The sequence below is a fragment of the Mchenga conophoros genome, linkage group LG22 (assembly GCF_057382185.1).
Source record: "Mchenga conophoros isolate Kocher_MC1m ecotype Shallow Benthic linkage group LG22, M_conophoros_male_GT1.1, whole genome shotgun sequence".
NCBI lineage: Eukaryota > Metazoa > Chordata > Actinopteri > Cichliformes > Cichlidae > Mchenga > Mchenga conophoros.
Window position 1 is genome coordinate 13,762,599 of NC_140546.1, and position 26,227 is coordinate 13,788,825.

General features: G+C 48.6%; 33 non-coding genes across 33 annotated transcripts; all 33 read left to right on the plus strand.

Annotated features, from left to right (window-relative positions):
- The first annotated feature begins 18 nt into the window (after positions 1-18).
- trnal-caa (transfer RNA leucine (anticodon CAA)) lies at positions 19-129 on the plus strand. Its single transcript has 2 exons — positions 19-56; positions 84-129. It is a non-coding gene; the product is annotated as a tRNA-Leu (tRNA).
- A 952-nt stretch (positions 130-1,081) lies between these two features.
- Positions 1,082-1,154, plus strand: trnak-cuu (transfer RNA lysine (anticodon CUU)). Its single transcript has one exon. It is a non-coding gene; the product is annotated as a tRNA-Lys (tRNA).
- Positions 1,155-1,618: 464 nt separating this feature from the next.
- Positions 1,619-1,729, plus strand: trnal-caa (transfer RNA leucine (anticodon CAA)). The gene is made up of 2 exons: positions 1,619-1,656; positions 1,684-1,729. It is a non-coding gene; the product is annotated as a tRNA-Leu (tRNA).
- A 953-nt stretch (positions 1,730-2,682) lies between these two features.
- trnak-cuu (transfer RNA lysine (anticodon CUU)) lies at positions 2,683-2,755 on the plus strand. The gene has a single exon. It is a non-coding gene; the product is annotated as a tRNA-Lys (tRNA).
- Positions 2,756-3,219: 464 nt separating this feature from the next.
- trnal-caa (transfer RNA leucine (anticodon CAA)) lies at positions 3,220-3,330 on the plus strand. Its single transcript has 2 exons — positions 3,220-3,257; positions 3,285-3,330. It is a non-coding gene; the product is annotated as a tRNA-Leu (tRNA).
- A 953-nt stretch (positions 3,331-4,283) lies between these two features.
- On the plus strand, positions 4,284-4,356 carry trnak-cuu (transfer RNA lysine (anticodon CUU)). Its single transcript has one exon. It is a non-coding gene; the product is annotated as a tRNA-Lys (tRNA).
- A 461-nt stretch (positions 4,357-4,817) lies between these two features.
- Positions 4,818-4,928, plus strand: trnal-caa (transfer RNA leucine (anticodon CAA)). Its single transcript has 2 exons — positions 4,818-4,855; positions 4,883-4,928. It is a non-coding gene; the product is annotated as a tRNA-Leu (tRNA).
- A 952-nt stretch (positions 4,929-5,880) lies between these two features.
- Positions 5,881-5,953, plus strand: trnak-cuu (transfer RNA lysine (anticodon CUU)). The gene has a single exon. It is a non-coding gene; the product is annotated as a tRNA-Lys (tRNA).
- A 464-nt stretch (positions 5,954-6,417) lies between these two features.
- Positions 6,418-6,528, plus strand: trnal-caa (transfer RNA leucine (anticodon CAA)). The gene is made up of 2 exons: positions 6,418-6,455; positions 6,483-6,528. It is a non-coding gene; the product is annotated as a tRNA-Leu (tRNA).
- Positions 6,529-7,481: 953 nt separating this feature from the next.
- Positions 7,482-7,554, plus strand: trnak-cuu (transfer RNA lysine (anticodon CUU)). The gene has a single exon. It is a non-coding gene; the product is annotated as a tRNA-Lys (tRNA).
- Positions 7,555-8,018: 464 nt separating this feature from the next.
- On the plus strand, positions 8,019-8,129 carry trnal-caa (transfer RNA leucine (anticodon CAA)). The gene is made up of 2 exons: positions 8,019-8,056; positions 8,084-8,129. It is a non-coding gene; the product is annotated as a tRNA-Leu (tRNA).
- A 953-nt stretch (positions 8,130-9,082) lies between these two features.
- trnak-cuu (transfer RNA lysine (anticodon CUU)) lies at positions 9,083-9,155 on the plus strand. The gene has a single exon. It is a non-coding gene; the product is annotated as a tRNA-Lys (tRNA).
- Positions 9,156-9,616: 461 nt separating this feature from the next.
- On the plus strand, positions 9,617-9,727 carry trnal-caa (transfer RNA leucine (anticodon CAA)). The gene is made up of 2 exons: positions 9,617-9,654; positions 9,682-9,727. It is a non-coding gene; the product is annotated as a tRNA-Leu (tRNA).
- Positions 9,728-10,679: 952 nt separating this feature from the next.
- trnak-cuu (transfer RNA lysine (anticodon CUU)) lies at positions 10,680-10,752 on the plus strand. Its single transcript has one exon. It is a non-coding gene; the product is annotated as a tRNA-Lys (tRNA).
- Positions 10,753-11,216: 464 nt separating this feature from the next.
- trnal-caa (transfer RNA leucine (anticodon CAA)) lies at positions 11,217-11,327 on the plus strand. The gene is made up of 2 exons: positions 11,217-11,254; positions 11,282-11,327. It is a non-coding gene; the product is annotated as a tRNA-Leu (tRNA).
- Positions 11,328-12,280: 953 nt separating this feature from the next.
- Positions 12,281-12,353, plus strand: trnak-cuu (transfer RNA lysine (anticodon CUU)). Its single transcript has one exon. It is a non-coding gene; the product is annotated as a tRNA-Lys (tRNA).
- Positions 12,354-12,817: 464 nt separating this feature from the next.
- On the plus strand, positions 12,818-12,928 carry trnal-caa (transfer RNA leucine (anticodon CAA)). The gene is made up of 2 exons: positions 12,818-12,855; positions 12,883-12,928. It is a non-coding gene; the product is annotated as a tRNA-Leu (tRNA).
- A 953-nt stretch (positions 12,929-13,881) lies between these two features.
- trnak-cuu (transfer RNA lysine (anticodon CUU)) lies at positions 13,882-13,954 on the plus strand. Its single transcript has one exon. It is a non-coding gene; the product is annotated as a tRNA-Lys (tRNA).
- Positions 13,955-14,413: 459 nt separating this feature from the next.
- Positions 14,414-14,524, plus strand: trnal-caa (transfer RNA leucine (anticodon CAA)). Its single transcript has 2 exons — positions 14,414-14,451; positions 14,479-14,524. It is a non-coding gene; the product is annotated as a tRNA-Leu (tRNA).
- Positions 14,525-15,477: 953 nt separating this feature from the next.
- trnak-cuu (transfer RNA lysine (anticodon CUU)) lies at positions 15,478-15,550 on the plus strand. The gene has a single exon. It is a non-coding gene; the product is annotated as a tRNA-Lys (tRNA).
- Positions 15,551-16,011: 461 nt separating this feature from the next.
- trnal-caa (transfer RNA leucine (anticodon CAA)) lies at positions 16,012-16,122 on the plus strand. Its single transcript has 2 exons — positions 16,012-16,049; positions 16,077-16,122. It is a non-coding gene; the product is annotated as a tRNA-Leu (tRNA).
- Positions 16,123-17,075: 953 nt separating this feature from the next.
- trnak-cuu (transfer RNA lysine (anticodon CUU)) lies at positions 17,076-17,148 on the plus strand. Its single transcript has one exon. It is a non-coding gene; the product is annotated as a tRNA-Lys (tRNA).
- Positions 17,149-17,609: 461 nt separating this feature from the next.
- Positions 17,610-17,720, plus strand: trnal-caa (transfer RNA leucine (anticodon CAA)). The gene is made up of 2 exons: positions 17,610-17,647; positions 17,675-17,720. It is a non-coding gene; the product is annotated as a tRNA-Leu (tRNA).
- Positions 17,721-18,673: 953 nt separating this feature from the next.
- On the plus strand, positions 18,674-18,746 carry trnak-cuu (transfer RNA lysine (anticodon CUU)). Its single transcript has one exon. It is a non-coding gene; the product is annotated as a tRNA-Lys (tRNA).
- A 461-nt stretch (positions 18,747-19,207) lies between these two features.
- Positions 19,208-19,318, plus strand: trnal-caa (transfer RNA leucine (anticodon CAA)). The gene is made up of 2 exons: positions 19,208-19,245; positions 19,273-19,318. It is a non-coding gene; the product is annotated as a tRNA-Leu (tRNA).
- A 953-nt stretch (positions 19,319-20,271) lies between these two features.
- Positions 20,272-20,344, plus strand: trnak-cuu (transfer RNA lysine (anticodon CUU)). Its single transcript has one exon. It is a non-coding gene; the product is annotated as a tRNA-Lys (tRNA).
- A 461-nt stretch (positions 20,345-20,805) lies between these two features.
- On the plus strand, positions 20,806-20,916 carry trnal-caa (transfer RNA leucine (anticodon CAA)). The gene is made up of 2 exons: positions 20,806-20,843; positions 20,871-20,916. It is a non-coding gene; the product is annotated as a tRNA-Leu (tRNA).
- Positions 20,917-21,869: 953 nt separating this feature from the next.
- On the plus strand, positions 21,870-21,942 carry trnak-cuu (transfer RNA lysine (anticodon CUU)). Its single transcript has one exon. It is a non-coding gene; the product is annotated as a tRNA-Lys (tRNA).
- A 461-nt stretch (positions 21,943-22,403) lies between these two features.
- On the plus strand, positions 22,404-22,514 carry trnal-caa (transfer RNA leucine (anticodon CAA)). Its single transcript has 2 exons — positions 22,404-22,441; positions 22,469-22,514. It is a non-coding gene; the product is annotated as a tRNA-Leu (tRNA).
- Positions 22,515-23,467: 953 nt separating this feature from the next.
- On the plus strand, positions 23,468-23,540 carry trnak-cuu (transfer RNA lysine (anticodon CUU)). The gene has a single exon. It is a non-coding gene; the product is annotated as a tRNA-Lys (tRNA).
- A 461-nt stretch (positions 23,541-24,001) lies between these two features.
- trnal-caa (transfer RNA leucine (anticodon CAA)) lies at positions 24,002-24,112 on the plus strand. The gene is made up of 2 exons: positions 24,002-24,039; positions 24,067-24,112. It is a non-coding gene; the product is annotated as a tRNA-Leu (tRNA).
- Positions 24,113-25,065: 953 nt separating this feature from the next.
- Positions 25,066-25,138, plus strand: trnak-cuu (transfer RNA lysine (anticodon CUU)). Its single transcript has one exon. It is a non-coding gene; the product is annotated as a tRNA-Lys (tRNA).
- Positions 25,139-25,599: 461 nt separating this feature from the next.
- trnal-caa (transfer RNA leucine (anticodon CAA)) lies at positions 25,600-25,710 on the plus strand. Its single transcript has 2 exons — positions 25,600-25,637; positions 25,665-25,710. It is a non-coding gene; the product is annotated as a tRNA-Leu (tRNA).
- Positions 25,711-26,227: the final 517 nt, after the last annotated feature.

Consider the following 26,227-nt stretch of genomic DNA (forward strand, 5'->3'; position numbering starts at 1 on the left):
GAGGTGGTTGGTCAACTCGTCAGGATGGCCGAGTGGTCTAAGGCGCCAGACTCAAGGATAGGCTCCTTCCAGACAAAAGGGACTTCTGGTCTCCAAATGGAGGCGTGGGTTCAAATCCCACTCCTGACATCTACTTTCTTTACTTAAACATATGTTTTCAAGAGCTTCATCAACCTTTGTGTGTTAAACTCAACAAAGTGCGGCTTGTTGAGGTAGCTGTAGGGTTGCTGTGAAATCAGCTTTGCAGCTTATAGGAACTTTTGTAGTGAAGAGCTTTCGTTAACATGACAGAGCTCTGCTTTCTAAGTGGAAGCCTGAATTGAAATCCCGCTTGTATCTGGCATTTGTCATGGAATACCAGAATTGCCACCTCCACCACTGGCACCCTGTGCTTTTCACAGAGGACAGCGGATTTAACCTTAGAACATATAACACATGTGAAAGCTTCCCGAGAAGTCGTGGGGAACTTTATGCTGAATGTAACATCCTTGATTATGAGTGCTTTGCTGGTGGGTCAGTGATGGTCTGGAGAGGCACATGCACTGAGGTATGCACAGGCCTCTACAGGCAAGGCAACGGCACAATAAGTGCAGTTAGGTATGGGCATGAAATTCTCCGACCCACTGTCAGACCCTACGCTGGTGCAATGGCTCCTGGCTTTCTTCCTGCTTCCCGGCCTCATCCGACAAGAGTATGCAGGCAGTTTGCGTGGGGACTGATACCGCTGACCGACACTCCCCACCCCCAACCCTATATTGGCCTACTTGACCAAAATTCAATACAACACCCCTGGGACATTTAGCTTTGGTCCATCTGACACCACCAGGTTGGAACTCAGACTGTCCAGGAGCTCAGTGATGCCCTGGTCCAGATCTGGGGAGAAGATTCCCCGGGAGACATTCAGTCGTCTCAATCGGAGCATGCCCGGTGGTGTGGCATGCATACAAGGACATAAGAGCTTGAATGGATGATAGAAAAACTTGAAAGTAGCCTGTGCTTTCTTTGCCTGCGCTTGAAATGCTAGTCAACCTCCCCCAGCTATAAGAACCTGTGTCCATCTTAAAGCCTTGCTGCTGAAGAAGCCCAGCTAGCTCAGTCGGGAGAGCATGAGACTCTTAATCTCAGGGTCGTGGGTTCGAGCCCCACGTTGGGCGAGGGGACTTTTGTGCAAATGCCCGCAAGAGAGAAAACACGTGTGTATAGAGAACAGCAAATGGCGTGTTGTGCAAAGGAAGATGAATGTATGGTAACAGAAACCAAAGTTACACTGTCGTGTCTGCACAAGTCCACATCTCCACCATTTAATTTGATGATTCTGGACTAAATTTCAAGAGAGCTTAGCAAAAAAGCAACACTCTAGGTTTACCAGCATCCCTACTCTCACCTAGGGTCACAAACTATGGGTAGTGAATGAAAGCATGAGCTCACAGATATAAGCAGCGCAATGAGTTTTCGCCGTCGGGTGGCAGTGCTCGGCCTCGGAGATTGGATGACAAGCTTAGTATTTCAGGAGGAACTCAGATTACAGCTGCAACTCCTCCACATCGAAAGGAGCCTGCTGAGGTGGTTCGGACATTTGAACATCCAGGATGACTTTGAAGAGGTGGTTGGTCAACTCGTCAGGATGGCCGAGTGGTCTAAGGCGCCAGACTCAAGGATAGGCTCCTTCCAGACAAAAGGGACTTCTGGTCTCCAAATGGAGGCGTGCGTTCAAATCCCACTCCTGACATCTACTTTCTTTACTTAAACATATGTTTTCAAGAGCTTCATCAACCTTTGTGTGTTAAACTCAACAAAGTGCGGCTTGTTGAGGTAGCTGTAGGGTTGCTGTGAAATCAGCTTTGCAGCTTATAGGAACTTTTGTAGTGAAGAGCTTTCGTTAACATGACAGAGCTCTGCTTTCTAAGTGGAAGCCTGAATTGAAATCCCGCTTGTATCTGGCATTTGTCATGGAATACCAGAATTGCCACCTCCACCACTGGCACCCTGTGCTTTTCACAGAGGACAGCGGATTTAACCTTAGAACATATAACACATGTGAAAGCTTCCCGAGAAGTCGTGGGGAACTTTATGCTGAATGTAACATCCTTGATTATGAGTGCTTTGCTGGTGGGTCAGTGATGGTCTGGAGAGGCACATGCACTGAGGTATGCACAGGCCTCTACAGGCAAGGCAACGGCACAATAAGTGCAGTTAGGTATGGGCATGAAATTCTCCGACCCACTGTCAGACCCTACGCTGGTGCAATGGCTCCTGGCTTTCTTCCTGCTTCCCGGCCTCATCCGACAAGAGAATGCAGGCAGTTTGCGTGGGGACTGATACCACTGACCGACACTCCCCACCCCCCAACCCTATATTGGCCTACTTGACCAAAATTCAATACAACACCCCTGGGACATTTAGCTTTGGTCCATCTGACACCACCAGGTTGGAACTCAGACTGTCCAGGAGCTCAGTGATGCCCTGGTCCAGATCTGGGGAGAAGATTCCCCGGGAGACATTCAGTCGTCTCAATCGGAGCATGCCCGGTGGTGTGGCATGCATACAAGGACATAAGAGCTTGAATGGATGATAGAAAAACTTGAAAGTAGCCTGTGCTTTCTTTGCCTGCGCTTGAAATGCTAGTCAACCTCCCCCAGCTATAAGAACCTGTGTCCATCTTAAAGCCTTGCTGCTGAAGAAGCCCAGCTAGCTCAGTCGGGAGAGCATGAGACTCTTAATCTCAGGGTCGTGGGTTCGAGCCCCACGTTGGGCGAGGGGACTTTTGTGCAAATGCCCGCAAGAGAGAAAACACGTGTGTATAGAGAACAGCAAATGGCGTGTTGTGCAAAGGAAGATGAATGTATGGTAACAGAAACCAAAGTTACACTGTTGTGTCTGCACAAGTCCACATCTCCACCATTTAATTTGATGATTCTGGACTAAATTTCAAGAGAGCTTAGCAAAAAAGCAACACTCTAGGTTTACCAGCATCCCTACTCTCACCTAGGGTCACAAACTATGGGTAGTGAATGAAAGCATGAGCTCACAGATATAAGCAGCGCAATGAGTTTTCGCCGTCGGGTGGCAGTGCTCAGCCTCGGAGATTGGATGACAAGCTTAGTATTTCAGGAGGAACTCAGATTACAGCTGCAACTCCTCCACATCGAAAGCATCCTGCTGAGGTGGTTCGGACATTTGAACATCCAGGATGACTTTGAAGAGGTCATTAGTCAACTCGTCAGGATGGCCGAGTGGTCTAAGGCGCCAGACTCAAGGATAGGCTCCTCCCAGACAAAAGGGACTTCTGGTCTCCAAATGGAGGCGTGGGTTCAAATCCCACTCCTGACATCTACTTTCTTTACTTAAACATATGTTTTCAAGAGCTTCATCAACCTTTGTGTGTTAAACTCAACAAAGTGCGGCTTGTTGAGGTAGCTGTAGGGTTGCTGTGAAATCAGCTTTGCAGCTTATAGGAACTTTTGTAGTGAAGAGCTTTCGTTAACATGACAGAGCTCTGCTTTCTAAGTGGAAGCCTGAATTGAAATCCCGCTTGTATCTGGCATTTGTCATGGAATACCAGAATTGCCACCTCCACCACTGGCACCCTGTGCTTTTCACAGAGGACAGCGGATTTAACCTTAGAACATATAACACATGTGAAAGCTTCCCGAGAAGTCGTGGGGAACTTTATGCTGAATGTAACATCCTTGATTATGAGTGCTTTGCTGGTGGGTCAGTGATGGTCTGGAGAGGCACATGCACTGAGGTATGCACAGGCCTCTACAGGCAAGGCAACGGCACAATAAGTGCAGTTAGGTATGGGCATGAAATTCTCCGACCCACTGTCAGACCCTACGCTGGTGCAATGGCTCCTGGCTTTCTTCCTGCTTCCCGGCCTCATCCGACAAGAGTATGCAGGCAGTTTGCGTGGGGACTGATACCGCTGACCGACACTCCCCACCCCCCAACCCTATATTGGCCTACTTGACCAAAATTCAATACAACACCCCTGGGACATTTAGCTTTGGTCCATCTGACACCACCAGGTTGGAACTCAGACTGTCCAGGAGCTCAGTGATGCCCTGGTCCAGATCTGGGGAGAAGATTCCCCGGGAGACATTCAGTCGTCTCAATCGGAGCATGCCCGGTGGTGTGGCATGCATACAAGGACATAAGAGCTTGAATGGATGATAGAAAAACTTGAAAGTAGCCTGTGCTTTCTTTGCCTGCGCTTGAAATGCTAGTCAACCTCCCCCAGCTATAAGAACCTGTGTCCATCTTAAAGCCTTACTGCTGAAGAAGCCCAGCTAGCTCAGTCGGGAGAGCATGAGACCCTTAATCTCAGGGTCGTGGGTTCGAGCCCCACGTTGGGCGAGGGGACTTTTGTGCAAATGCCCGCAAGAGAGAAAACACATGTGTGTATAGAGAACAGCAAATGGCGTGTTGTGCAAAGGAAGATGAATGTATGGTAACAGAAACCAAAGTTACACTGTCGTGTCTGCACAAGTCCACATCTCCACCATTTGATGATTCTGGACTAAATTTCAAGAGATCTTAGCAAAAAAGCAACACTCTAGGTATACCAGCAACCCTACTCTCACCTAGGGTCACAAACTATGGGTAGTGAATGAAAGCATGAGCTCACACATATAAGCAGCGCAATGAGTTTTCGCCGTCGGGTGGCAGTGCTCGGCCTCGGAGATTGGATGACAAGCTTAGTATTTCAGGAGGAACTCAGATTACAGCTGCAACTCCTCCACATCGAAAGGAGCCTGCTGAGGTGGTTCGGACATTTGAACATCCAGGATGACTTTGAAGAGGTGGTTGGTCAACTCGTCAGGATGGCCGAGTGGTCTAAGGCGCCAGACTCAAGGATAGGCTCCTTCCAGACAAAAGGGACTTCTGGTCTCCAAATGGAGGCGTGGGTTCAAATCCCACTCCTGACATCTACTTTCTTTACTTAAACATATGTTTTCAAGAGCTTCATCAACCTTTGTGTGTTAAACTCAACAAAGTGCGGCTTGTTGAGGTAGCTGTAGGGTTGCTGTGAAATCAGCTTTGCAGCTTATAGGAACTTTTGTAGTGAAGAGCTTTCGTTAACATGACAGAGCTCTGCTTTCTAAGTGGAAGCCTGAATTGAAATCCCGCTTGTATCTGGCATTTGTCATGGAATACCAGAATTTCCACCTCCACCACTGGCACCCTGTGCTTTTCACAGAGGACAGCGGATTTAACCTTAGAACATATAACACATGTGAAAGCTTCCCGAGAAGTCGTGGGGAACTTTATGCTGAATGTAACATCCTTGATTATGAGTGCTTTGCTGGTGGGTCAGTGATGGTCTGGAGAGGCACATGCACTGAGGTATGCACAGGCCTCTACAGGCAAGGCAACGGCACAATAAGTGCAGTTAGGTATGGGCATGAAATTCTCCGACCCACTGTCAGACCCTACGCTGGTGCAATGGCTCCTGGCTTTCTTCCTGCTTCCCGGCCTCATCCGACAAGAGTATGCAGGCAGTTTGCGTGGGGACTGATACCGCTGACCGACACTCCCCACCCCCAACCCTATATTGGCCTACTTGACCAAAATTCAATACAACACCCCTGGGACATTTAGCTTTGGTCCATCTGACACCACCAGGTTGGAACTCAGACTGTCCAGGAGCTCAGTGATGCCCTGGTCCAGATCTGGGGAGAAGATTCCCCGGGAGACATTCAGTCGTCTCAATCGGAGCATGCCCGGTGGTGTGGCATGCATACAAGGACATAAGAGCTTGAATGGATGATAGAAAAACTTGAAAGTAGCCTGTGCTTTCTTTGCCTGCGCTTGAAATGCTAGTCAACCTCCCCCAGCTATAAGAACCTGTGTCCATCTTAAAGCCTTGCTGCTGAAGAAGCCCAGCTAGCTCAGTCGGGAGAGCATGAGACTCTTAATCTCAGGGTCGTGGGTTCGAGCCCCACGTTGGGCGAGGGGACTTTTGTGCAAATGCCCGCAAGAGAGAAAACACGTGTGTATAGAGAACAGCAAATGGCGTGTTGTGCAAAGGAAGATGAATGTATGGTAACAGAAACCAAAGTTACACTGTCGTGTCTGCACAAGTCCACATCTCCACCATTTAATTTGATGATTCTGGACTAAATTTCAAGAGAGCTTAGCAAAAAAGCAACACTCTAGGTTTACCAGCATCCCTACTCTCACCTAGGGTCACAAACTATGGGTAGTGAATGAAAGCATGAGCTCACAGATATAAGCAGCGCAATGAGTTTTCGCCGTCGGGTGGCAGTGCTCGGCCTCGGAGATTGGATGACAAGCTTAGTATTTCAGGAGGAACTCAGATTACAGCTGCAACTCCTCCACATCGAAAGGAGCCTGCTGAGGTGGTTCGGACATTTGAACATCCAGGATGACTTTGAAGAGGTGGTTGGTCAACTCGTCAGGATGGCCGAGTGGTCTAAGGCGCCAGACTCAAGGATAGGCTCCTTCCAGACAAAAGGGACTTCTGGTCTCCAAATGGAGGCGTGCGTTCAAATCCCACTCCTGACATCTACTTTCTTTACTTAAACATATGTTTTCAAGAGCTTCATCAACCTTTGTGTGTTAAACTCAACAAAGTGCGGCTTGTTGAGGTAGCTGTAGGGTTGCTGTGAAATCAGCTTTGCAGCTTATAGGAACTTTTGTAGTGAAGAGCTTTCGTTAACATGACAGAGCTCTGCTTTCTAAGTGGAAGCCTGAATTGAAATCCCGCTTGTATCTGGCATTTGTCATGGAATACCAGAATTGCCACCTCCACCACTGGCACCCTGTGCTTTTCACAGAGGACAGCGGATTTAACCTTAGAACATATAACACATGTGAAAGCTTCCCGAGAAGTCGTGGGGAACTTTATGCTGAATGTAACATCCTTGATTATGAGTGCTTTGCTGGTGGGTCAGTGATGGTCTGGAGAGGCACATGCACTGAGGTATGCACAGGCCTCTACAGGCAAGGCAACGGCACAATAAGTGCAGTTAGGTATGGGCATGAAATTCTCCGACCCACTGTCAGACCCTACGCTGGTGCAATGGCTCCTGGCTTTCTTCCTGCTTCCCGGCCTCATCCGACAAGAGAATGCAGGCAGTTTGCGTGGGGACTGATACCACTGACCGACACTCCCCACCCCCCAACCCTATATTGGCCTACTTGACCAAAATTCAATACAACACCCCTGGGACATTTAGCTTTGGTCCATCTGACACCACCAGGTTGGAACTCAGACTGTCCAGGAGCTCAGTGATGCCCTGGTCCAGATCTGGGGAGAAGATTCCCCGGGAGACATTCAGTCGTCTCAATCGGAGCATGCCCGGTGGTGTGGCATGCATACAAGGACATAAGAGCTTGAATGGATGATAGAAAAACTTGAAAGTAGCCTGTGCTTTCTTTGCCTGCGCTTGAAATGCTAGTCAACCTCCCCCAGCTATAAGAACCTGTGTCCATCTTAAAGCCTTGCTGCTGAAGAAGCCCAGCTAGCTCAGTCGGGAGAGCATGAGACTCTTAATCTCAGGGTCGTGGGTTCGAGCCCCACGTTGGGCGAGGGGACTTTTGTGCAAATGCCCGCAAGAGAGAAAACACGTGTGTATAGAGAACAGCAAATGGCGTGTTGTGCAAAGGAAGATGAATGTATGGTAACAGAAACCAAAGTTACACTGTTGTGTCTGCACAAGTCCACATCTCCACCATTTAATTTGATGATTCTGGACTAAATTTCAAGAGAGCTTAGCAAAAAAGCAACACTCTAGGTTTACCAGCATCCCTACTCTCACCTAGGGTCACAAACTATGGGTAGTGAATGAAAGCATGAGCTCACAGATATAAGCAGCGCAATGAGTTTTCGCCGTCGGGTGGCAGTGCTCGGCCTCGGAGATTGGATGACAAGCTTAGTATTTCAGGAGGAACTCAGATTACAGCTGCAACTCCTCCACATCGAAAGCATCCTGCTGAGGTGGTTCGGACATTTGAACATCCAGGATGACTTTGAAGAGGTCATTAGTCAACTCGTCAGGATGGCCGAGTGGTCTAAGGCGCCAGACTCAAGGATAGGCTCCTCCCAGACAAAAGGGACTTCTGGTCTCCAAATGGAGGCGTGGGTTCAAATCCCACTCCTGACATCTACTTTCTTTACTTAAACATATGTTTTCAAGAGCTTCATCAACCTTTGTGTGTTAAACTCAACAAAGTGCGGCTTGTTGAGGTAGCTGTAGGGTTGCTGTGAAATCAGCTTTGCAGCTTATAGGAACTTTTGTAGTGAAGAGCTTTCGTTAACATGACAGAGCTCTGCTTTCTAAGTGGAAGCCTGAATTGAAATCCCGCTTGTATCTGGCATTTGTCATGGAATACCAGAATTGCCACCTCCACCACTGGCACCCTGTGCTTTTCACAGAGGACAGCGGATTTAACCTTAGAACATATAACACATGTGAAAGCTTCCCGAGAAGTCGTGGGGAACTTTATGCTGAATGTAACATCCTTGATTATGAGTGCTTTGCTGGTGGGTCAGTGATGGTCTGGAGAGGCACATGCACTGAGGTATGCACAGGCCTCTACAGGCAAGGCAACGGCACAATAAGTGCAGTTAGGTATGGGCATGAAATTCTCCGACCCACTGTCAGACCCTACGCTGGTGCAATGGCTCCTGGCTTTCTTCCTGCTGCCCGGCCTCATCCGACAAGAGTATGCAGGCAGTTTGCGTGGGGACTGATACCGCTGACCGACACTCCCCACCCCCCAACCCTATATTGGCCTACTTGACCAAAATTCAATACAACACCCCTGGGACATTTAGCTTTGGTCCATCTGACACCACCAGGTTGGAACTCAGACTGTCCAGGAGCTCAGTGATGCCCTGGTCCAGATCTGGGGAGAAGATTCCCCGGGAGACATTCAGTCGTCTCAATCGGAGCATGCCCGGTGGTGTGGCATGCATACAAGGACATAAGAGCTTGAATGGATGATAGAAAAACTTGAAAGTAGCCTGTGCTTTCTTTGCCTGCGCTTGAAATGCTAGTCAACCTCCCCCAGCTATAAGAACCTGTGTCCATCTTAAAGCCTTACTGCTGAAGAAGCCCAGCTAGCTCAGTCGGGAGAGCATGAGACCCTTAATCTCAGGGTCGTGGGTTCGAGCCCCACGTTGGGCGAGGGGACTTTTGTGCAAATGCCCGCAAGAGAGAAAACACATGTGTGTATAGAGAACAGCAAATGGCGTGTTGTGCAAAGGAAGATGAATGTATGGTAACAGAAACCAAAGTTACACTGTCGTGTCTGCACAAGTCCACATCTCCACCATTTGATGATTCTGGACTAAATTTCAAGAGATCTTAGCAAAAAAGCAACACTCTAGGTATACCAGCAACCCTACTCTCACCTAGGGTCACAAACTATGGGTAGTGAATGAAAGCATGAGCTCACACATATAAGCAGCGCAATGAGTTTTCGCCGTCGGGTGGCAGTGCTCGGCCTCGGAGATTGGATGACAAGCTTAGTATTTCAGGAGGAACTCAGATTACAGCTGCAACTCCTCCACATCGAAAGGAGCCTGCTGAGGTGGTTCGGACATTTGAACATCCAGGATGACTTTGAAGAGGTGGTTGGTCAACTCGTCAGGATGGCCGAGTGGTCTAAGGCGCCAGACTCAAGGATAGGCTCCTTCCAGACAAAAGGGACTTCTGGTCTCCAAATGGAGGCGTGGGTTCAAATCCCACTCCTGACATCTACTTTCTTTACTTAAACATATGTTTTCAAGAGCTTCATCAACCTTTGTGTGTTAAACTCAACAAAGTGCGGCTTGTTGAGGTAGCTGTAGGGTTGCTGTGAAATCAGCTTTGCAGCTTATAGGAACTTTTGTAGTGAAGAGCTTTCGTTAACATGACAGAGCTCTGCTTTCTAAGTGGAAGCCTGAATTGAAATCCCGCTTGTATCTGGCATTTGTCATGGAATACCAGAATTTCCACCTCCACCACTGGCACCCTGTGCTTTTCACAGAGGACAGCGGATTTAACCTTAGAACATATAACACATGTGAAAGCTTCCCGAGAAGTCGTGGGGAACTTTATGCTGAATGTAACATCCTTGATTATGAGTGCTTTGCTGGTGGGTCAGTGATGGTCTGGAGAGGCACATGCACTGAGGTATGCACAGGCCTCTACAGGCAAGGCAACGGCACAATAAGTGCAGTTAGGTATGGGCATGAAATTCTCCGACCCACTGTCAGACCCTACGCTGGTGCAATGGCTCCTGGCTTTCTTCCTGCTTCCCGGCCTCATCCGACAAGAGTATGCAGGCAGTTTGCGTGGGGACTGATACCGCTGACCGACACTCCCCACCCCCAACCCTATATTGGCCTACTTGACCAAAATTCAATACAACACCCCTGGGACATTTAGCTTTGGTCCATCTGACACCACCAGGTTGGAACTCAGACTGTCCAGGAGCTCAGTGATGCCCTGGTCCAGATCTGGGGAGAAGATTCCCCGGGAGACATTCAGTCGTCTCAATCGGAGCATGCCCGGTGGTGTGGCATGCATACAAGGACATAAGAGCTTGAATGGATGATAGAAAAACTTGAAAGTAGCCTGTGCTTTCTTTGCCTGCGCTTGAAATGCTAGTCAACCTCCCCCAGCTATAAGAACCTGTGTCCATCTTAAAGCCTTGCTGCTGAAGAAGCCCAGCTAGCTCAGTCGGGAGAGCATGAGACTCTTAATCTCAGGGTCGTGGGTTCGAGCCCCACGTTGGGCGAGGGGACTTTTGTGCAAATGCCCGCAAGAGAGAAAACACGTGTGTATAGAGAACAGCAAATGGCGTGTTGTGCAAAGGAAGATGAATGTATGGTAACAGAAACCAAAGTTACACTGTCGTGTCTGCACAAGTCCACATCTCCACCATTTAATTTGATGATTCTGGACTAAATTTCAAGAGAGCTTAGCAAAAAAGCAACACTCTAGGTTTACCAGCATCCCTACTCTCACCTAGGGTCACAAACTATGGGTAGTGAATGAAAGCATGAGCTCACAGATATAAGCAGCGCAATGAGTTTTCGCCGTCGGGTGGCAGTGCTCGGCCTCGGAGATTGGATGACAAGCTTAGTATTTCAGGAGGAACTCAGATTACAGCTGCAACTCCTCCACATCGAAAGGAGCCTGCTGAGGTGGTTCGGACATTTGAACATCCAGGATGACTTTGAAGAGGTGGTTGGTCAACTCGTCAGGATGGCCGAGTGGTCTAAGGCGCCAGACTCAAGGATAGGCTCCTTCCAGACAAAAGGGACTTCTGGTCTCCAAATGGAGGCGTGCGTTCAAATCCCACTCCTGACATCTACTTTCTTTACTTAAACATATGTTTTCAAGAGCTTCATCAACCTTTGTGTGTTAAACTCAACAAAGTGCGGCTTGTTGAGGTAGCTGTAGGGTTGCTGTGAAATCAGCTTTGCAGCTTATAGGAACTTTTGTAGTGAAGAGCTTTCGTTAACATGACAGAGCTCTGCTTTCTAAGTGGAAGCCTGAATTGAAATCCCGCTTGTATCTGGCATTTGTCATGGAATACCAGAATTGCCACCTCCACCACTGGCACCCTGTGCTTTTCACAGAGGACAGCGGATTTAACCTTAGAACATATAACACATGTGAAAGCTTCCCGAGAAGTCGTGGGGAACTTTATGCTGAATGTAACATCCTTGATTATGAGTGCTTTGCTGGTGGGTCAGTGATGGTCTGGAGAGGCACATGCACTGAGGTATGCACAGGCCTCTACAGGCAAGGCAACGGCACAATAAGTGCAGTTAGGTATGGGCATGAAATTCTCCGACCCACTGTCAGACCCTACGCTGGTGCAATGGCTCCTGGCTTTCTTCCTGCTTCCCGGCCTCATCCGACAAGAGAATGCAGGCAGTTTGCGTGGGGACTGATACCACTGACCGACACTCCCCACCCCCCAACCCTATATTGGCCTACTTGACCAAAATTCAATACAACACCCCTGGGACATTTAGCTTTGGTCCATCTGACACCACCAGGTTGGAACTCAGACTGTCCAGGAGCTCAGTGATGCCCTGGTCCAGATCTGGGGAGAAGATTCCCCGGGAGACATTCAGTCGTCTCAATCGGAGCATGCCCGGTGGTGTGGCATGCATACAAGGACATAAGAGCTTGAATGGATGATAGAAAAACTTGAAAGTAGCCTGTGCTTTCTTTGCCTGCGCTTGAAATGCTAGTCAACCTCCCCCAGCTATAAGAACCTGTGTCCATCTTAAAGCCTTGCTGCTGAAGAAGCCCAGCTAGCTCAGTCGGGAGAGCATGAGACTCTTAATCTCAGGGTCGTGGGTTCGAGCCCCACGTTGGGCGAGGGGACTTTTGTGCAAATGCCCGCAAGAGAGAAAACACGTGTGTATAGAGAACAGCAAATGGCGTGTTGTGCAAAGGAAGATGAATGTATGGTAACAGAAACCAAAGTTACACTGTTGTGTCTGCACAAGTCCACATCTCCACCATTTAATTTGATGATTCTGGACTAAATTTCAAGAGAGCTTAGCAAAAAAGCAACACTCTAGGTTTACCAGCATCCCTACTCTCACCTAGGGTCACAAACTATGGGTAGTGAATGAAAGCATGAGCTCACAGATATAAGCAGCGCAATGAGTTTTCGCCGTCGGGTGGCAGTGCTCAGCCTCGGAGATTGGATGACAAGCTTAGTATTTCAGGAGGAACTCAGATTACAGCTGCAACTCCTCCACATCGAAAGCATCCTGCTGAGGTGGTTCGGACATTTGAACATCCAGGATGACTTTGAAGAGGTCATTAGTCAACTCGTCAGGATGGCCGAGTGGTCTAAGGCGCCAGACTCAAGGATAGGCTCCTCCCAGACAAAAGGGACTTCTGGTCTCCAAATGGAGGCGTGGGTTCAAATCCCACTCCTGACATCTACTTTCTTTACTTAAACATATGTTTTCAAGAGCTTCATCAACCTTTGTGTGTTAAACTCAACAAAGTGCGGCTTGTTGAGGTAGCTGTAGGGTTGCTGTGAAATCAGCTTTGCAGCTTATAGGAACTTTTGTAGTGAAGAGCTTTCGTTAACATGACAGAGCTCTGCTTTCTAAGTGGAAGCCTGAATTGAAATCCCGCTTGTATCTGGCATTTGTCATGGAATACCAGAATTGCCACCTCCACCACTGGCACCCTGTGCTTTTCACAGAGGACAGCGGATTTAACCTTAGAACATATAACACATGTGAAAGCTTCCCGAGAAGTCGTGGGGAACTTTATGCTGAATGTAACATCCTTGATTATGAGTGCTTTGCTGGTGGGTCAGTGATGGTCTGGAGAGGCACATGCACTGAGGTATGCACAGGCCTCTACAGGCAAGGCAACGGCACAATAAGTGCAGTTAGGTATGGGCATGAAATTCTCCGACCCACTGTCAGACCCTACGCTGGTGCAATGGCTCCTGGCTTTCTTCCTGCTTCCCGGCCTCATCCGACAAGAGTATGCAGGCAGTTTGCGTGGGGACTGATACCGCTGACCGACACTCCCCACCCCCCAACCCTATATTGGCCTACTTGACCAAAATTCAATACAACACCCCTGGGACATTTAGCTTTGGTCCATCTGACACCACCAGGTTGGAACTCAGACTGTCCAGGAGCTCAGTGATGCCCTGGTCCAGATCTGGGGAGAAGATTCCCCGGGAGACATTCAGTCGTCTCAATCGGAGCATGCCCGGTGGTGTGGCATGCATACAAGGACATAAGAGCTTGAATGGATGATAGAAAAACTTGAAAGTAGCCTGTGCTTTCTTTGCCTGCGCTTGAAATGCTAGTCAACCTCCCCCAGCTATAAGAACCTGTGTCCATCTTAAAGCCTTCCTGCTGAAGAAGCCCAGCTAGCTCAGTCGGGAGAGCATGAGACTCTTAATCTCAGGGTCGTGGGTTCGAGCCCCACGTTGGGCGAGGGGACTTTTGTGCAAATGCCCGCAAGAGAGAAAACACGTGTGTATAGAGAACAGCAAATGGCGTGTTGTGCAAAGGAAGATGAATGTATGGTAACAGAAACCAAAGTTACACTGTCGTGTCTGCACAAGTCCACATCTCCACCATTTGATGATTCTGGACTAAATTTCAAGAGATCTTAGCAAAAAAGCAACACTCTAGGTTTACCAGCATCCCTACTCTCACCTAGGGTCACAAACTATGGGTAGTGAATGAAAGCATGAGCTCACAGATATAAGCAGCGCAATGAGTTTTCGCCGTCGGGTGGCAGTGCTCGGCCTCGGAGATTGGATGACAAGCTTAGTATTTCAGGAGGAACTCAGATTACAGCTGCAACTCCTCCACATCGAAAGGAGCCTGCTGAGGTGGTTCGGACATTTGAACATCCAGGATGACTTTGAAGAGGTGGTTGGTCAACTCGTCAGGATGGCCGAGTGGTCTAAGGCGCCAGACTCAAGGATAGGCTCCTTCCAGACAAAAGGGACTTCTGGTCTCCAAATGGAGGCGTGCGTTCAAATCCCACTCCTGACATCTACTTTCTTTACTTAAACATATGTTTTCAAGAGCTTCATCAACCTTTGTGTGTTAAACTCAACAAAGTGCGGCTTGTTGAGGTAGCTGTAGGGTTGCTGTGAAATCAGCTTTGCAGCTTATAGGAACTTTTGTAGTGAAGAGCTTTCGTTAACATGACAGAGCTCTGCTTTCTAAGTGGAAGCCTGAATTGAAATCCCGCTTGTATCTGGCATTTGTCATGGAATACCAGAATTGCCACCTCCACCACTGGCACCCTGTGCTTTTCACAGAGGACAGCGGATTTAACCTTAGAACATATAACACATGTGAAAGCTTCCCGAGAAGTCGTGGGGAACTTTATGCTGAATGTAACATCCTTGATTATGAGTGCTTTGCTGGTGGGTCAGTGATGGTCTGGAGAGGCACATGCACTGAGGTATGCACAGGCCTCTACAGGCAAGGCAACGGCACAATAAGTGCAGTTAGGTATGGGCATGAAATTCTCCGACCCACTGTCAGACCCTACGCTGGTGCAATGGCTCCTGGCTTTCTTCCTGCTTCCCGGCCTCATCCGACAAGAGTATGCAGGCAGTTTGCGTGGGGACTGATACCGCTGACCGACACTCCCCACCCCCCAACCCTATATTGGCCTACTTGACCAAAATTCAATACAACACCCCTGGGACATTTAGCTTTGGTCCATCTGACACCACCAGGTTGGAACTCAGACTGTCCAGGAGCTCAGTGATGCCCTGGTCCAGATCTGGGGAGAAGATTCCCCGGGAGACATTCAGTCGTCTCAATCGGAGCATGCCCGGTGGTGTGGCATGCATACAAGGACATAAGAGCTTGAATGGATGATAGAAAAACTTGAAAGTAGCCTGTGCTTTCTTTGCCTGCGCTTGAAATGCTAGTCAACCTCCCCCAGCTATAAGAACCTGTGTCCATCTTAAAGCCTTACTGCTGAAGAAGCCCAGCTAGCTCAGTCGGGAGAGCATGAGACCCTTAATCTCAGGGTCGTGGGTTCGAGCCCCACGTTGGGCGAGGGGACTTTTGTGCAAATGCCCGCAAGAGAGAAAACACATGTGTGTATAGAGAACAGCAAATGGCGTGTTGTGCAAAGGAAGATGAATGTATGGTAACAGAAACCAAAGTTACACTGTCGTGTCTGCACAAGTCCACATCTCCACCATTTGATGATTCTGGACTAAATTTCAAGAGATCTTAGCAAAAAAGCAACACTCTAGGTATACCAGCATCCCTACTCTCACCTAGGGTCACAAACTATGGGTAGTGAATGAAAGCATGAGCTCACAGATATAAGCAGCGCAATGAGTTTTCGCCGTCGGGTGGCAGTGCTCGGCCTCGGAGATTGGATGACAAGCTTAGTATTTCAGGAGGAACTCAGATTACAGCTGCAACTCCTCCACATCGAAAGGAGCCTGCTGAGGTGGTTCGGACATTTGAACATCCAGGATGACTTTGAAGAGGTGGTTGGTCAACTCGTCAGGATGGCCGAGTGGTCTAAGGCGCCAGACTCAAGGATAGGCTCCTTCCAGACAAAAGGGACTTCTGGTCTCCAAATGGAGGCGTGCGTTCAAATCCCACTCCTGACATCTACTTTCTTTACTTAAACATATGTTTTCAAGAGCTTCATCAACCTTTGTGTGTTAAACTCAACAAAGTGCGGCTTGTTGAGGTAGCTGTAGGGTTGCTGTGAAATCAGCTTTGCAGCTTATAGGAACTTTTGTAGTGAAGAGCTTTCGTTAACATGACAGAGCTCTGCTTTCTAAGTGGAAGCCTGAATTGAAATCCCGCTTGTATCTGGCATTTGTCATGGAATACCAGAATTGCCACCTCCACCACTGGCACCCTGTGCTTTTCACAGAGGACAGCGGATTTAACCTTAGAACATATAACACATGTGAAAGCTTCCCGAGAAGTCGTGGGGAACTTTATGCTGAATGTAACATCCTTGATTATGAGTGCTTTGCTGGTGGGTCAGTGATGGTCTGGAGAGGCACATGCACTGAGGTATGCACAGGCCTCTACAGGCAAGGCAATGGCACAATGAGTGCAGTTAGGTATGGGCATGAAATTCTCCGACCCACTGTCAGACCCTACGCTGGTGCAATGGCTCTTGGCTTTCTTCCTGCTTCCCGGCCTCATCCGACAAGAGTATGCAGGCAGTTTGCGTGGGGACTGATACCGCTGACCGACACTCCCCACCCCCCAACCCTATATTGGCCTACTTGACCAAAATTCAATACAACACCCCTGGGACATTTAGCTTTGGTCCATCTGACACCACCAGGTTGGAACTCAGACTGTCCAGGAGCTCAGTGATGCCCTGGTCCAGATCTGGGGAGAAGATTCCCCGGGAGACATTCAGTCGTCTCAATCGGAGCATGCCCGGTGGTGTGGCATGCATACAAGGACATAAGAGCTTGAATGGATGATAGAAAAACTTGAAAGTAGCCTGTGCTTTCTTTGCCTGCGCTTGAAATGCTAGTCAACCTCCCCCAGCTATAAGAACCTGTGTCCATCTTAAAGCCTTACTGCTGAAGAAGCCCAGCTAGCTCAGTCGGGAGAGCATGAGACCCTTAATCTCAGGGTCGTGGGTTCGAGCCCCACGTTGGGCGAGGGGACTTTTGTGCAAATGCCCGCAAGAGAGAAAACACATGTGTGTATAGAGAACAGCAAATGGCGTGTTGTGCAAAGGAAGATGAATGTATGGTAACAGAAACCAAAGTTACACTGTCGTGTCTGCACAAGTCCACATCTCCACCATTTGATGATTCTGGACTAAATTTCAAGAGATCTTAGCAAAAAAGCAACACTCTAGGTATACCAGCATCCCTACTCTCACCTAGGGTCACAAACTATGGGTAGTGAATGAAAGCATGAGCTCACAGATATAAGCAGCGCAATGAGTTTTCGCCGTCGGGTGGCAGTGCTCGGCCTCGGAGATTGGATGACAAGCTTAGTATTTCAGGAGGAACTCAGATTACAGCTGCAACTCCTCCACATCGAAAGGAGCCTGCTGAGGTGGTTCGGACATTTGAACATCCAGGATGACTTTGAAGAGGTGGTTGGTCAACTCGTCAGGATGGCCGAGTGGTCTAAGGCGCCAGACTCAAGGATAGGCTCCTTCCAGACAAAAGGGACTTCTGGTCTCCAAATGGAGGCGTGCGTTCAAATCCCACTCCTGACATCTACTTTCTTTACTTAAACATATGTTTTCAAGAGCTTCATCAACCTTTGTGTGTTAAACTCAACAAAGTGCGGCTTGTTGAGGTAGCTGTAGGGTTGCTGTGAAATCAGCTTTGCAGCTTATAGGAACTTTTGTAGTGAAGAGCTTTCGTTAACATGACAGAGCTCTGCTTTCTAAGTGGAAGCCTGAATTGAAATCCCGCTTGTATCTGGCATTTGTCATGGAATACCAGAATTGCCACCTCCACCACTGGCACCCTGTGCTTTTCACAGAGGACAGCGGATTTAACCTTAGAACATATAACACATGTGAAAGCTTCCCGAGAAGTCGTGGGGAACTTTATGCTGAATGTAACATCCTTGATTATGAGTGCTTTGCTGGTGGGTCAGTGATGGTCTGGAGAGGCACATGCACTGAGGTATGCACAGGCCTCTACAGGCAAGGCAACGGCACAATAAGTGCAGTTAGGTATGGGCATGAAATTCTCCGACCCACTGTCAGACCCTACGCTGGTGCAATGGCTCCTGGCTTTCTTCCTGCTTCCCGGCCTCATCCGACAAGAGTATGCAGGCAGTTTGCGTGGGGACTGATACCGCTGACCGACACTCCCCACCCCCCAACCCTATATTGGCCTACTTGACCAAAATTCAATACAACACCCCTGGGACATTTAGCTTTGGTCCATCTGACACCACCAGGTTGGAACTCAGACTGTCCAGGAGCTCAGTGATGCCCTGGTCCAGATCTGGGGAGAAGATTCCCCGGGAGACATTCAGTCGTCTCAATCGGAGCATGCCCGGTGGTGTGGCATGCATACAAGGACATAAGAGCTTGAATGGATGATAGAAAAACTTGAAAGTAGCCTGTGCTTTCTTTGCCTGCGCTTGAAATGCTAGTCAACCTCCCCCAGCTATAAGAACCTGTGTCCATCTTAAAGCCTTACTGCTGAAGAAGCCCAGCTAGCTCAGTCGGGAGAGCATGAGACCCTTAATCTCAGGGTCGTGGGTTCGAGCCCCACGTTGGGCGAGGGGACTTTTGTGCAAATGCCCGCAAGAGAGAAAACACATGTGTGTATAGAGAACAGCAAATGGCGTGTTGTGCAAAGGAAGATGAATGTATGGTAACAGAAACCAAAGTTACACTGTCGTGTCTGCACAAGTCCACATCTCCACCATTTGATGATTCTGGACTAAATTTCAAGAGATCTTAGCAAAAAAGCAACACTCTAGGTATACCAGCATCCCTACTCTCACCTAGGGTCACAAACTATGGGTAGTGAATGAAAGCATGAGCTCACAGATATAAGCAGCGCAATGAGTTTTCGCCGTCGGGTGGCAGTGCTCGGCCTCGGAGATTGGATGACAAGCTTAGTATTTCAGGAGGAACTCAGATTACAGCTGCAACTCCTCCACATCGAAAGGAGCCTGCTGAGGTGGTTCGGACATTTGAACATCCAGGATGACTTTGAAGAGGTGGTTGGTCAACTCGTCAGGATGGCCGAGTGGTCTAAGGCGCCAGACTCAAGGATAGGCTCCTTCCAGACAAAAGGGACTTCTGGTCTCCAAATGGAGGCGTGCGTTCAAATCCCACTCCTGACATCTACTTTCTTTACTTAAACATATGTTTTCAAGAGCTTCATCAACCTTTGTGTGTTAAACTCAACAAAGTGCGGCTTGTTGAGGTAGCTGTAGGGTTGCTGTGAAATCAGCTTTGCAGCTTATAGGAACTTTTGTAGTGAAGAGCTTTCGTTAACATGACAGAGCTCTGCTTTCTAAGTGGAAGCCTGAATTGAAATCCCGCTTGTATCTGGCATTTGTCATGGAATACCAGAATTGCCACCTCCACCACTGGCACCCTGTGCTTTTCACAGAGGACAGCGGATTTAACCTTAGAACATATAACACATGTGAAAGCTTCCCGAGAAGTCGTGGGGAACTTTATGCTGAATGTAACATCCTTGATTATGAGTGCTTTGCTGGTGGGTCAGTGATGGTCTGGAGAGGCACATGCACTGAGGTATGCACAGGCCTCTACAGGCAAGGCAATGGCACAATGAGTGCAGTTAGGTATGGGCATGAAATTCTCCGACCCACTGTCAGACCCTACGCTGGTGCAATGGCTCTTGGCTTTCTTCCTGCTTCCCGGCCTCATCCGACAAGAGTATGCAGGCAGTTTGCGTGGGGACTGATACCGCTGACCGACACTCCCCACCCCCCAACCCTATATTGGCCTACTTGACCAAAATTCAATACAACACCCCTGGGACATTTAGCTTTGGTCCATCTGACACCACCAGGTTGGAACTCAGACTGTCCAGGAGCTCAGTGATGCCCTGGTCCAGATCTGGGGAGAAGATTCCCCGGGAGACATTCAGTCGTCTCAATCGGAGCATGCCCGGTGGTGTGGCATGCATACAAGGACATAAGAGCTTGAATGGATGATAGAAAAACTTGAAAGTAGCCTGTGCTTTCTTTGCCTGCGCTTGAAATGCTAGTCAACCTCCCCCAGCTATAAGAACCTGTGTCCATCTTAAAGCCTTACTGCTGAAGAAGCCCAGCTAGCTCAGTCGGGAGAGCATGAGACCCTTAATCTCAGGGTCGTGGGTTCGAGCCCCACGTTGGGCGAGGGGACTTTTGTGCAAATGCCCGCAAGAGAGAAAACACATGTGTGTATAGAGAACAGCAAATGGCGTGTTGTGCAAAGGAAGATGAATGTATGGTAACAGAAACCAAAGTTACACTGTCGTGTCTGCACAAGTCCACATCTCCACCATTTGATGATTCTGGACTAAATTTCAAGAGATCTTAGCAAAAAAGCAACACTCTAGGTATACCAGCATCCCTACTCTCACCTAGGGTCACAAACTATGGGTAGTGAATGAAAGCATGAGCTCACAGATATAAGCAGCGCAATGAGTTTTCGCCGTCGGGTGGCAGTGCTCGGCCTCGGAGATTGGATGACAAGCTTAGTATTTCAGGAGGAACTCAGATTACAGCTGCAACTCCTCCACATCGAAAGGAGCCTGCTGAGGTGGTTCGGACATTTGAACATCCAGGATGACTTTGAAGAGGTGGTTGGTCAACTCGTCAGGATGGCCGAGTGGTCTAAGGCGCCAGACTCAAGGATAGGCTCCTTCCAGACAAAAGGGACTTCTGGTCTCCAAATGGAGGCGTGCGTTCAAATCCCACTCCTGACATCTACTTTCTTTACTTAAACATATGTTTTCAAGAGCTTCATCAACCTTTGTGTGTTAAACTCAACAAAGTGCGGCTTGTTGAGGTAGCTGTAGGGTTGCTGTGAAATCAGCTTTGCAGCTTATAGGAACTTTTGTAGTGAAGAGCTTTCGTTAACATGACAGAGCTCTGCTTTCTAAGTGGAAGCCTGAATTGAAATCCCGCTTGTATCTGGCATTTGTCATGGAATACCAGAATTGCCACCTCCACCACTGGCACCCTGTGCTTTTCACAGAGGACAGCGGATTTAACCTTAGAACATATAACACATGTGAAAGCTTCCCGAGAAGTCGTGGGGAACTTTATGCTGAATGTAACATCCTTGATTATGAGTGCTTTGCTGGTGGGTCAGTGATGGTCTGGAGAGGCACATGCACTGAGGTATGCACAGGCCTCTACAGGCAAGGCAACGGCACAATAAGTGCAGTTAGGTATGGGCATGAAATTCTCCGACCCACTGTCAGACCCTACGCTGGTGCAATGGCTCCTGGCTTTCTTCCTGCTTCCCGGCCTCATCCGACAAGAGTATGCAGGCAGTTTGCGTGGGGACTGATACCGCTGACCGACACTCCCCACCCCCCAACCCTATATTGGCCTACTTGACCAAAATTCAATACAACACCCCTGGGACATTTAGCTTTGGTCCATCTGACACCACCAGGTTGGAACTCAGACTGTCCAGGAGCTCAGTGATGCCCTGGTCCAGATCTGGGGAGAAGATTCCCCGGGAGACATTCAGTCGTCTCAATCGGAGCATGCCCGGTGGTGTGGCATGCATACAAGGACATAAGAGCTTGAATGGATGATAGAAAAACTTGAAAGTAGCCTGTGCTTTCTTTGCCTGCGCTTGAAATGCTAGTCAACCTCCCCCAGCTATAAGAACCTGTGTCCATCTTAAAGCCTTACTGCTGAAGAAGCCCAGCTAGCTCAGTCGGGAGAGCATGAGACCCTTAATCTCAGGGTCGTGGGTTCGAGCCCCACGTTGGGCGAGGGGACTTTTGTGCAAATGCCCGCAAGAGAGAAAACACATGTGTGTATAGAGAACAGCAAATGGCGTGTTGTGCAAAGGAAGATGAATGTATGGTAACAGAAACCAAAGTTACACTGTCGTGTCTGCACAAGTCCACATCTCCACCATTTGATGATTCTGGACTAAATTTCAAGAGATCTTAGCAAAAAAGCAACACTCTAGGTATACCAGCATCCCTACTCTCACCTAGGGTCACAAACTATGGGTAGTGAATGAAAGCATGAGCTCACAGATATAAGCAGCGCAATGAGTTTTCGCCGTCGGGTGGCAGTGCTCGGCCTCGGAGATTGGATGACAAGCTTAGTATTTCAGGAGGAACTCAGATTACAGCTGCAACTCCTCCACATCGAAAGGAGCCTGCTGAGGTGGTTCGGACATTTGAACATCCAGGATGACTTTGAAGAGGTGGTTGGTCAACTCGTCAGGATGGCCGAGTGGTCTAAGGCACCAGACTCAAGGATAGGCTCCTTCCAGACAAAAGGGACTTCTGGTCTCCAAATGGAGGCGTGCGTTCAAATCCCACTCCTGACATCTACTTTCTTTACTTAAACATATGTTTTCAAGAGCTTCATCAACCTTTGTGTGTTAAACTCAACAAAGTGCGGCTTGTTGAGGTAGCTGTAGGGTTGCTGTGAAATCAGCTTTGCAGCTTATAGGAACTTTTGTAGTGAAGAGCTTTCGTTAACATGACAGAGCTCTGCTTTCTAAGTGGAAGCCTGAATTGAAATCCCGCTTGTATCTGGCATTTGTCATGGAATACCAGAATTGCCACCTCCACCACTGGCACCCTGTGCTTTTCACAGAGGACAGCGGATTTAACCTTAGAACATATAACACATGTGAAAGCTTCCCGAGAAGTCGTGGGGAACTTTATGCTGAATGTAACATCCTTGATTATGAGTGCTTTGCTGGTGGGTCAGTGATGGTCTGGAGAGGCACATGCACTGAGGTATGCACAGGCCTCTACAGGCAAGGCAATGGCACAATGAGTGCAGTTAGGTATGGGCATGAAATTCTCCGACCCACTGTCAGACCCTACGCTGGTGCAATGGCTCCTGGCTTTCTTCCTGCTTCCCGGCCTCATCCGACAAGAGTATGCAGGCAGTTTGCGTGGGGACTGATACCGCTGACCGACACTCCCCACCCCCCAACCCTATATTGGCCTACTTGACCAAAATTCAATACAACACCCCTGGGACATTTAGCTTTGGTCCATCTGACACCACCAGGTTGGAACTCAGACTGTCCAGGAGCTCAGTGATGCCCTGGTCCAGATCTGGGGAGAAGATTCCCCGGGAGACATTCAGTCGTCTCAATCGGAGCATGCCCGGTGGTGTGGCATGCATACAAGGACATAAGAGCTTGAATGGATGATAGAAAAACTTGAAAGTAGCCTGTGCTTTCTTTGCCTGCGCTTGAAATGCTAGTCAACCTCCCCCAGCTATAAGAACCTGTGTCCATCTTAAAGCCTTACTGCTGAAGAAGCCCAGCTAGCTCAGTCGGGAGAGCATGAGACCCTTAATCTCAGGGTCGTGGGTTCGAGCCCCACGTTGGGCGAGGGGACTTTTGTGCAAATGCCCGCAAGAGAGAAAACACATGTGTGTATAGAGAACAGCAAATGGCGTGTTGTGCAAAGGAAGATGAATGTATGGTAACAGAAACCAAAGTTACACTGTCGTGTCTGCACAAGTCCACATCTCCACCATTTGATGATTCTGGACTAAATTTCAAGAGATCTTAGCAAAAAAGCAACACTCTAGGTATACCAGCATCCCTACTCTCACCTAGGGTCACAAACTATGGGTAGTGAATGAAAGCATGAGCTCACAGATATAAGCAGCGCAATGAGTTTTCGCCGTCGGGTGGCAGTGCTCGGCCTCGGAGATTGGATGACAAGCTTAGTATTTCAGGAGGAACTCAGATTACAGCTGCAACTCCTCCACATCGAAAGGAGCCTGCTGAGGTGGTTCGGACATTTGAACATCCAGGATGACTTTGAAGAGGTGGTTGGTCAACTCGTCAGGATGGCCGAGTGGTCTAAGGCGCCAGACTCAAGGATAGGCTCCTTCCAGACAAAAGGGACTTCTGGTCTCCAAATGGAGGCGTGCGTTCAAATCCCACTCCTGACATCTACTTTCTTTACTTAAACATATGTTTTCAAGAGCTTCATCAACCTTTGTGTGTTAAACTCAACAAAGTGCGGCTTGTTGAGGTAGCTGTAGGGTTGCTGTGAAATCAGCTTTGCAGCTTATAGGAACTTTTGTAGTGAAGAGCTTTCGTTAACATGACAGAGCTCTGCTTTCTAAGTGGAAGCCTGAATTGAAATCCCGCTTGTATCTGGCATTTGTCATGGAATACCAGAATTGCCACCTCCACCACTGGCACCCTGTGCTTTTCACAGAGGACAGCGGATTTAACCTTAGAACATATAACACATGTGAAAGCTTCCCGAGAAGTCGTGGGGAACTTTATGCTGAATGTAACATCCTTGATTATGAGTGCTTTGCTGGTGGGTCAGTGATGGTCTGGAGAGGCACATGCACTGAGGTATGCACAGGCCTCTACAGGCAAGGCAATGGCACAATGAGTGCAGTTAGGTATGGGCATGAAATTCTCCGACCCACTGTCAGACCCTACGCTGGTGCAATGGCTCTTGGCTTTCTTCCTGCTTCCCGGCCTCATCCGACAAGAGTATGCAGGCAGTTTGCGTGGGGACTGATACCGCTGACCGACACTCCCCACCCCCCAACCCTATATTGGCCTACTTGACCAAAATTCAATACAACACCCCTGGGACATTTAGCTTTGGTCCATCTGACACCACCAGGTTGGAACTCAGACTGTCCAGGAGCTCAGTGATGCCCTGGTCCAGATCTGGGGAGAAGATTCCCCGGGAGACATTCAGTCGTCTCAATCGGAGCATGCCCGGTGGTGTGGCATGCATACAAGGACATAAGAGCTTGAATGGATGATAGAAAAACTTGAAAGTAGCCTGTGCTTTCTTTGCCTGCGCTTGAAATGCTAGTCAACCTCCCCCAGCTATAAGAACCTGTGTCCATCTTAAAGCCTTACTGCTGAAGAAGCCCAGCTAGCTCAGTCGGGAGAGCATGAGACCCTTAATCTCAGGGTCGTGGGTTCGAGCCCCACGTTGGGCGAGGGGACTTTTGTGCAAATGCCCGCAAGAGAGAAAACACATGTGTGTATAGAGAACAGCAAATGGCGTGTTGTGCAAAGGAAGATGAATGTATGGTAACAGAAACCAAAGTTACACTGTCGTGTCTGCACAAGTCCACATCTCCACCATTTGATGATTCTGGACTAAATTTCAAGAGATCTTAGCAAAAAAGCAACACTCTAGGTATACCAGCATCCCTACTCTCACCTAGGGTCACAAACTATGGGTAGTGAATGAAAGCATGAGCTCACAGATATAAGCAGCGCAATGAGTTTTCGCCGTCGGGTGGCAGTGCTCGGCCTCGGAGATTGGATGACAAGCTTAGTATTTCAGGAGGAACTCAGATTACAGCTGCAACTCCTCCACATCGAAAGGAGCCTGCTGAGGTGGTTCGGACATTTGAACATCCAGGATGACTTTGAAGAGGTGGTTGGTCAACTCGTCAGGATGGCCGAGTGGTCTAAGGCGCCAGACTCAAGGATAGGCTCCTTCCAGACAAAAGGGACTTCTGGTCTCCAAATGGAGGCGTGCGTTCAAATCCCACTCCTGACATCTACTTTCTTTACTTAAACATATGTTTTCAAGAGCTTCATCAACCTTTGTGTGTTAAACTCAACAAAGTGCGGCTTGTTGAGGTAGCTGTAGGGTTGCTGTGAAATCAGCTTTGCAGCTTATAGGAACTTTTGTAGTGAAGAGCTTTCGTTAACATGACAGAGCTCTGCTTTCTAAGTGGAAGCCTGAATTGAAATCCCGCTTGTATCTGGCATTTGTCATGGAATACCAGAATTGCCACCTCCACCACTGGCACCCTGTGCTTTTCACAGAGGACAGCGGATTTAACCTTAGAACATATAACACATGTGAAAGCTTCCCGAGAAGTCGTGGGGAACTTTATGCTGAATGTAACATCCTTGATTATGAGTGCTTTGCTGGTGGGTCAGTGATGGTCTGGAGAGGCACATGCACTGAGGTATGCACAGGCCTCTACAGGCAAGGCAACGGCACAATAAGTGCAGTTAGGTATGGGCATGAAATTCTCCGACCCACTGTCAGACCCTACGCTGGTGCA